Here is a 9,753-nt window from a genome sequence, read left to right as displayed (position 1 = left end):
GCCTTGATGATTTACCAGTCGGGCCACCTAAATTGTTACATTGACTGTCAAAGGTTTAATTTTCTTTTTATACATGGAAGCTACGCAATTTAACAAATTTGTGAATTAAGGTTTGCATGACAAAAAAAAAATGAATTTGATTTATCATACAACGGTAGATACTGTTTTCCTATCAAAGTCTTGAGTACCCCTGGAGAATGCCTATTGTTCCAGAAATTGCTGAATATACATGCATATATTAATGAGCCAGAAAAAAAGTTCCAGGATCCAACTAGTGTTTTGTCCGATTCTTCTATGACATGGTACGGTCGATGATATAAGGCCTCCGGCTGTTTTGCTTTTGATCTCCTATCTTTGATAGAAGTCATAGAGAGAAAAACAAACAGATTGAAAGCAGCTGTATTGGAGAAAAATCAAACAATTGCCAATGTATTACGAGTGAAATCCTATGTGGAGAAAATGCTATATTGGATATATTAGGAATCGAAGTGAGAAGCTTGATTGGCTTCAAGCAGTCCTCAGTTGAATCTGATCCTTATGGGTTCTTGAAAGACTGATCTATCTTCCTCGAGCCAGTGCTCGTGCAAAGGTGTTTCATGTTCTAGTCATGGATAACTTGTTGCCAGCTTGACATTCCACATCTTATGGACATACCTTATCTTAAAGATGTGTATCTCAGTTGAAGCTTCCTCAATGCTAATCTTTCATCAAGGATTCGAACTTGTAGCTTCGGAAGTCTAGATTTATCAGCTAACAGTTTCTCAGAACCACTTGATGCAGAGTCTTGGTTACTTTCTTCTAAGAGGCTAGTATCTCTAAATGTCTCCCGTAATTCTATTCCTTGTGGACAAGTTTGGAACTTCACTTTTGCAACTTGACTTGTCTAGGAACAAAGGTTCAGACTTCGGCCTCTTGATTTATTCACTTACCATTGCCAAAAACTTAAAAATGCGAAATTTCTTAGACAATAGGCTGAACAGCGTGTTCAACATCTCTCTTTCTCCTTGAACGAGCCTTTCCGTGCTTGATCTCTCTCACAATAACTTGCTGGGGAACTTAATTGGTCTTGAATTTGGGGATTTTTCTAGTCTCACTGCAATAAACTTGTCCGACAATGCCCTTTCTGCCATTGGATTCTCGCGAGCATGACAAGTTGCCAGTCTTGAGAAACTAGTATTAGGGGAAACAAACTCCACCTCTAGATTCCAGGGTAGTTGTTAGGAAAGCTGGAGAAATTGAGATGGTTAACCTTGGCGATAAACCAGTATTACAAGAAGATCCGTCAGAGTTGGGACTCCTCTGTGGGAGTCTCGACGAGCTTGATCTTTCTACAGATGGATGAACTGGTGGGCTCCCATCAGCCTTTGTTTCATGCTCTTCACTCTTTAGTCTGAACCTTGGTGAAAATGAATTTTCTGGTGTTTTCCTTACTTCTACCGTGAGTCATCTATGAGTACCAAGTATTAGATATCTATATGTACCATTGAATTACTGGTCTTGTCCCTTGATCATTGACAAATTTAGATCAACTTACCTCACCTCGAATGCCTTTTCAGGGGACGCACCTTTTGAGCAGGGGCGACTTTATGCATAAAAAAATGAGTCACGTGAATACATGGTCACCCGACTAAACACGGTATATTATGTATATAATTCTTTAAATATATCTAATATTAACTAAAGGAACACATGGTCAAACTAGACTGAGTGGAGCACTGGTTAAGCCCTAGGTTTAATCCCTTAAATTCGTGGGATCGAACCCAACTAAATGCACTTCCTTTTATTTATTGTTAATTTTCTTTAAAATGGTGAACTCGTCCTCTTAAAATCCTGAATTCACCTCTGCTTTTGAGTTCTGCGCGACAAAATCAGCTTCTGCTCTTGAAAAGATATTATTGCCTAATAATCAACTGAGAGGCCTCATACCATCTCAGCTAGAGTTCTGCAGAAACCTGAAGATAATTAAGTTCAGCTTCAATAACCGAAGTAGTCCAATCCCTCAGGAGATTTGGAATCTACAAAGTCTCTTGGACTTAATCGAGCGGCGTAATGACACAGGAGAAATTCCAGAAGGAATTTGCATCAATGGTACGTGGCGGTTACCAGACAAAATTCCCAACAATTATCTCATTAGTGGACCACTTCCAAAAACTATAATCAGTTGCACTAGTCTGGTTTGGCTCTCACTTTCCAACAATCAGCTTACTGGGGAAGTTCCTACTGAAAGGGCAGACCGGTGCACCCTGCTATGCGCCTATGTGCGGGGTCCGGGGAATGACCAGACCACAAAGTTCTACTGTACGCAGCCTTACCCTACATTTCTGCAAGAGGCTATTTCCACTGCTTGAACCCGTGACCTACTGATCACATGGCAATAACTTTACCAATTACGCCAAAGCTTCCCTTCGGGAAGTTCCTATTAATATTGGCAAACAATTCAATCACCGGATCGCTGCTACCGGGGTTGCGGAAATGTAGGAGCCTGATTTGGCTGGACCTGAGTAGCAACTCACTAACAGGTAAAATCCCAAAAGAGCTTGCTGGTCAATCTGGCATTGTTACCCATGTATTGTTTCAGCAAAGCAACATATGTTTGTGATAAGTCAGAACATGTATATATTATCATAGATAAGCTGGCAAATTTTCCTGGTATTGTCTGGTGGAATTTCTGTTAGGTTTTTGGGTTTTCCCTTCCTATGTGGAATTGGATTAATAAAACTCAATCCAATTAGGTTTTTGGGTTTTCCCTTCCTATGTGGAATTAAATTAATAAAACCCAATCCAATTTGGACCAGGCCAATTTTGCCCAAAATTTCCTCTATATATAGGATCAATTTAGGTCTTATTTTGAGAACACAAGAGTGAATTCATAGCATCCATATAGCGAGAAAAACGTGAGAGAGAAAGTAGATTTTCGTCCAAAAATTTTCTGCTACAGCAGTCCGCTTTAAATTGTGTTTCCCGATTTGTTAACGGTTGGATCGTGCTGAAATTTGAACTGGGGGTTCTCAACGTCTGGTTCTTCGATTTCAACGGTGAAGATCGTATTTTGGGGTCTGTAGCTCTAGTTTTCGAGTACGAACAGTAGCTCATTTTTTGGGGTGATTTCTCTCCTTTCTTCGCTAGTTTTGATGCTATCTTTTATGTATTGTTGCTCCGTGCTTGGCTTTGTTTTTGAAGCCATTTTGAGAACATTGTTGTAACTCTTTTTGATTATAGTGGAGCTTTTGTGGGCCGGAGGTCTCGTGGATGTTTCCTCTTCACATTGAAGGGGTTTTACCACGTAAATTTGGTGTCTCTTCCATTCGATTTATTTTTGCTTGCTTTGCTATTTTATTATTGGTATAGCTGCTGTCTGGATTTCCATTTGTGCTAGTGTTTATTGCCTTCTCTTGGTTCAAATAGTGTGGGAAGTTTCAACTTGGGTATTTCTTCCGCTGTTACCTCGTCGTGCAATTTGGTTATTGCTTGTTTCTTCCCAACAGTTCTTGGTAAGCAAACTGTACACTTTTGAAGGAAATGGAAGCAAGATATTCCTTGACACATCCTACAATTCACTTTCAGGTTCCCTTCTTCAAAGTTTCTCTCTGGCGTGCATACAATGGCCTAACATTTAATTTTTTATTGGATAGAAATTCTTTTTTTCGTTAAAACAAAGGGCTACATGCATTTTCTGAATGTACAGGATTTAACTTTTTTCTGCTGTTTCTCAAGAACGAGAAATAATAATGTGTTGTGACATGTTGCAATATATCTAACAAACAAGAGATCTCAAATATATTTTTTTAAAAAATCTTTTTTTAAAGAAATCGTCTCTCATTATATTGAAACTCTCATTATATTGAGTTTAAGTTCTACGCTCTAAAGGCGTATATAATATTTCATACAATAAGGTCGTTGCACGGTAACTATAGGTAAATCTTTACTATAAACATTAATTGGTGCCCGGTAACTGATATGGCTATCACATGTTAAAATTTACGGACAACACAAAATAATATTTACACCTTTAATTAGCTATTAAAATAGCTTTTTGTACTGTTTTTGTTAAAAAAGATTCACTATAAATAATTTATCCAGAACCGAGTAAGCTATCTTTTTAAAACTCTAGAACCATAAACCATCAATGTATATATATATATATATATATCTTGGGCAATTTGCATGATTGTCCTTATTCGGGGGTGATCTTTAATTTTTGCACTTCGCCTAAAATACCCCGAGGTTCTAGGTTCGAATCGCGGCTCAGTAAAAAAAAAATCGCAAGGCAGAGTTCTGTAACAAAATTAGGCTTATCCGGGCAAAGCTTTTGTAGATTCCCATCAGAGCAAAAAAAATCATATGCCTTGAGGCATAGTTTTTATATAGAAGGCATAACTTTACCCCTTGTCTAGCATAACTTTTGTCTTAGGCATAACTTAGAACTATAAAAGTTATGCCTTATAAGACCTAACTTGAAACTACAACATAACTAAGTTAGGCCTTATAAGGCCTTAAGTATAACTTTGAACTACAAAAGTTAGGTCTAGCTTGGAACTACAACATAACCAAATTAGGTCTTATAAGGCTTTCGCGAAACCCAGCCTTGCAAGATTTTTCTTTTTTTTTACTGAACTGGGTTCGAACCTAGAACCTTGGGATATTTTTGACCACTTTTTTAGGCGAAGGGCAAAAATTAAAGACCAGAACGTTTGAAAGGCAATCCGTGCAAAAAAATGATATATCTTTCACACTCCACATATGAGTACAAGTTTATTTGTTGTACTTACAGGAGCGGCTCTGTCATGCCCGGAAACATGGTCTGGGCGTAACACGACACTCGGTGTCTTACTGCATGTGACCGAGCGAACCACATGGCTTGCTAAATCAACATGAGCATAAACATGAACGAAATATAACTTAAACATGATGAGCCTAAATAAACATGAGATGTCATAATAGTAAATGAAATGCTTGATTAAAACGTGAATATGGATTATCATAAATATTGAGCTAAAGATGGCTATATGACTGTGAATATCTGCATAACATGACTGAAGAGTTTATGAAACCTCTGACATGAGTCTGACTGCTTAACTGTTTACCGGGACAAGGCCCCCTACATACCTTTACTGCATAACTGAATTAACATAAATAAGATAAAAACCCCGAATGAGATGGGGTTCACCAATAACTGATACCTGTAGAGTCCTAACGAGCTGATCCGCCATCCTGTAAATTTGCATCGTGAAATGCAAGCCCCAGGCAAATAAAGGGGATGTTAGTACACTTGAATTGTATTGGTATGCAAAGCAACTGAATAAAGTAAAGCATGACACATGAAATAATACAACTGAAACTGAAACTGTATCCGTCACTGAACATGAACATGAATATCATTTGACATGAATATGTGTAACATAAATAAAATATTTTAAGTCTGTAAAGATATCTGTGGGAGAGCATTAGTATAACCGACATGTAACCACCGCGTAAGAACGTGGCGACTGATATCTGCCCGACCAGCTAAGCCATCTTGTACCTTGTCAGGGTACAAGACATGAACATGAACATGAATGGATCCAATAACCACAATGGATAAACATGAAGATATCGTCCTAATTGGGCGGAGCGATCCTTATCCTATGTTAGCATATGTAGTTTTAGGCTATCTGAGTCTTCTCAGTAATCTGTGCAACTCCTAAAACATGAACATGGATATAGTTGTCTTAGTAGCCCATGAATTGTATAACTTGCTTGTAAACATGATTCTTGCTTGTATTACAACATGAAGATAATATATAATATAACTTGTACGAAAACATGGAGACATGTAGGATTTTCATGAAAATAAGCATAATAGTTCATATCTTGCATGTAAGAACCCATGGAATGCAAAGTATGGGTTTTCATGGATTAGGGACAGATTCTCAATAACCAAAGGGAATATTAAGAACACAATAACGAAGTAACCATACAAACATGGTACATTATGGTCATGAACTTAGGGTTAATATGAACATGGCTAAAACCTTAGTTTTAGTGAACTCTTGTATAATCATGGAGGAACGTGGCGTGGGGAAGAACAAAGATTTTCCACACGTAGATAGAAACCCTACATACCTGGTAATGCTCCAGAACTTGTATCAATAATCTGAACTTGAAGAAGAATCCCTAAAGCCTTAGTCTTGAATCCTTTAAATGGGTTTTTGAAAACCCTAGGTTAAGAACATGGAATTTTTACTTAGTAATCATGGACACATGTTAGAATTAACTTGGAATGGCTTACCTTAATCTTGACGGTAGGGAGAGGAGAACTTCGTTCCTAGGGCTTGAGAGAATGAAAAGTGAAAAAAATAAAACTGAACCCACGTATTTATACTTTCTGGCCGAAGCGGGTGAAGTACGGCCTCCATGTACGGCCCGTACTTGAAAGTACGGCCCATACATTCTGGCGGTACATGGGACGTAAATTCCAGTGGCATCGATATTAGAGGGGGCAAGTACGGCTTGCATGGTACGTTCCATACTTCATTTTATGGCTCGCACAATCTTGCCCGTACTTGGAGGGTCAATTTTCGGTGGCTTCTGTAATTTTCCAACGAGGTACGCCCAAGATGTACGTCCCGTACATCGAAGTTACGCCCGTACAAAATGTTGTTGGGCGTGCTTTTACCGTTCCGAGGATATTTTCCACTTCAACTCCTCTGTCTTGGTTTCTAAGTCCTGAATTATGAATGTAGCTTAATTAGGAGGTGCGAGGTGTTACAGGCTCAATGCAATCAGTGGCCTAAAATCAAAACTTAATAAGACATCATAAATATTGTAAAAAAATCATGTATTTTTTTTTAAAAAAAATCACCCTTTTTAACCCTTTTAGATGCAAAGCTATAAGTTATCCTTTCAAGGATTATTTGATTCAACTATTTCTTTTCACGAACAGATAAAAATAATTGATTCAAAAAAATTGAGTTTAAAACGATCTATAAAACCGTCATAAACGGGAACAAAAAAAAGTGAACGGATGTACGGAAAGAAGCAAAAATCACATAAGCAGGATAGGTATATGTACAAATTAATGAGAGATAGAAACTTAACCTAATTTGCTCACTCATTTGAAGAACCCAAACTAAAAGCTACAAAATGAAACATTTTGTTTATGATAATCAGAAAAATCATATATTATATAAAATTAAAAGTTATTTTCAAAACTTTTTAATATAAAAAGTTATAATTTTCTTGTATAGTGTCATAGGAATGCATTAAATCTTCTTCGATATTAGCAAGTTTTTATTTCAATATCTGAAGTCACAGTTAATTATAATTCTTTAGCAAATCCTCTTATAACCACTAGAAAATTACTATACGTATAACAAAGTTACAATAATATTTAGTAAAGTTCATTGTTTCCTTATATAGTCATGACAGTAGAAATGTAGTAAATTTTCTTTTCAATGTTTAAAGTATTAGCTAAATGCAATAGAACTTTGTTTGATATTTTAGAACTTTGAATTAAAGTACTTAAATCTTAATATCGACCAAAAATATTTTTGACAACAAGAATGAAGGTATTGTATTGCAACAAATGACTACCAGTTTTATTAATTTGAAAGATCATCTCCCAAATATATAATAAAACATGAGATACTGATTTTTTTAAAAATACAGAGCTATAACTATAAATACGAACAAATGACTAGTTATATAATAACAACAAAAAATTTGGGGGATTCACAAGCGCCTAAAGCAAGTGCCTTAGTGACTTCTCTTGAGACACCCATGTGTACTTAAATAGGAAAATGTAGGCCTTCTCTCAGATTTTCCTTTATAACACTTATCTTGCTAGTTGTTTTTAAAATTACACTTAACTCTTTTATTTTGATTTCTTCATAACATTTATTAACATCCATTTATTATTATTAGAAAAGAAATATAAAAAAGCTTGCTGATTTTCCCTCCCTAAAGTTATGCCCTTTTGATTAATTTATTTCAGAAATATCTTGTTTAAAAAATTCATTTTTCAAAACAAGAACGAAATGGAAGTTAATTCCTGAACAAATTAGACTTTGAATAGTAAGCTAATTCCTGAATGAATAGGAAAACACACGCAAAAAAGAGAAAGACGAATAGTGTAGAACGTAAAAATTGGAAACAAAAGCTTTAAACCAAATTTAAATAGGAACAGGATAACGTGAATATAGGTATAGTGTACAAGGTAAAAAATACATACTATAAAATACTGCGTACCCAGCAACACTCAGTAGCATGAAAGTGTTACTTAATTTACAATGGCAGAACTATTGTGGAAGAGAGGCAGAACTCTCGGTCCAGGTGGTTTTCGTGTTGTCTCATTAGCTTCTACGTCCAATGCAAGACTTGACGGCATTACTCTTCCATATCTGATTGCCGTCAAATATGGCATGCACACTGCTTCTCAATTCTTGCAAGAAGAAGCGGAATTCCTTCGCATATTCAAAGACTCTCCTCACATTATCCACTGTTTCGGAACTATTCTTACATTCGAAGATGGCATCATCCTTTACAACTTAATGCTCGAGTATGCATCCGGTGGAAGCCTTGTCGGTCATCTTCGGAACTGCAATTCAGGTGAAGAACAATGGATCTTCTTTTGGGGCTCAATAACATTCACAAAAGCTGAATCATTCACTATGACATCAAGCCTGGCAATATTCTTCTTGTGGGCACTGATGAAACAACCAAAATTGTTGATTTCGTCCTCTCCCTGACTTTGGAACAAGGCATCAACGAAAAACAAGGAGTGATCTGGGAAACGCTAAGGTATATGGCACCTGAATCTGTGCTTAACGTCGAGTACAGGCCACAGGTCGATATTTGGGCTCTTGGCTGCACTATTTATGAGTTACTGACAGGGACACCGCTATGGGAATCAGATTCAGCCAACGAAGAAGGCGCAGATGATGATGTGTTGTACAAAATAGGGTTTGAGGAACCAAAGTTTCAGAATTCAAAATTGTCGAACGAAGCTCAAGATTTTCTAAAAAGGTGTCTAGTCAAGAATCCCAGCTCATGTTGGACTGCCAACATGCTATTGAACCATCCTTTTCTCAACTGAGTTTGATATCTTCACTCTTGTGTCTTAATCAAGGAAATCATGAGCGGTGGGCGGAATACTAGCTTACAACCACTTGATTGTGGAATCAAACTAAAGTGGATATGAAAGATTTTCTAGTCAATGTGTTCCCTTCCAAGTAATAAAGTACAATAGTTTGAGAATACCGATAATCTGGCTTCAGGCATGGGAGCTATATATGAGAGCGAAATAGTGATCCTGCTCTTGGCTATCAATCTTACATGAAACAGTTGCTAAAATTCATTTGCATGGGACTTTTATGTGTATAAGAAGGTATATAGGATAGGACAGAAATGTCTGATGATAATTCGATGCTCGATAACTATTATCTCTTAGGAACATCTTTTTCACTGGAAAAGATGTATTCTTTTCAACATGAAATACATCATGCCTGCTTAAAGCACCAGGAAATGATCTGTTAGGTCTTAGAGATGGTGCAGCATCTTAATCAGTTATCTGATAAATCTATAGTAAAAATTTTGCATTAATTCATTTCTTTTATTAATATCAAGAGCTAGTCCAGTCCTCAAAATGTACACTCTGTTGCAGATTCAAGTATTTTGCTTCAATATTTCATAATAATCTTTTTGTGGTTGGCTTGTAAAAATCAGAAAGTTGGGTATATTTCAAAGTGTGCTTGGTACATGTCATTGGATTTTTGT

The 9,753-nt window shown here is 36.7% G+C and overlaps 1 pseudogene; it reads left to right on the top strand.

Annotated features, from left to right (window-relative positions):
- Nucleotides 1-8,267: 8,267 nt before the first annotated feature.
- On the top strand, nt 8,268-9,163 carry LOC132615662 (mitogen-activated protein kinase kinase kinase 20-like; annotated as a pseudogene).
- Nucleotides 9,164-9,753: the final 590 nt, after the last annotated feature.

The sequence above is a fragment of the Lycium barbarum genome, chromosome 1 (assembly GCF_019175385.1).
Source record: "Lycium barbarum isolate Lr01 chromosome 1, ASM1917538v2, whole genome shotgun sequence".
In the NCBI taxonomy this organism is placed as follows: domain Eukaryota; kingdom Viridiplantae; phylum Streptophyta; class Magnoliopsida; order Solanales; family Solanaceae; genus Lycium; species Lycium barbarum.
The sequence above is the reverse complement of the archived record's forward strand: the minus strand, read 5'-3'. Positions and strand labels throughout refer to the sequence as shown.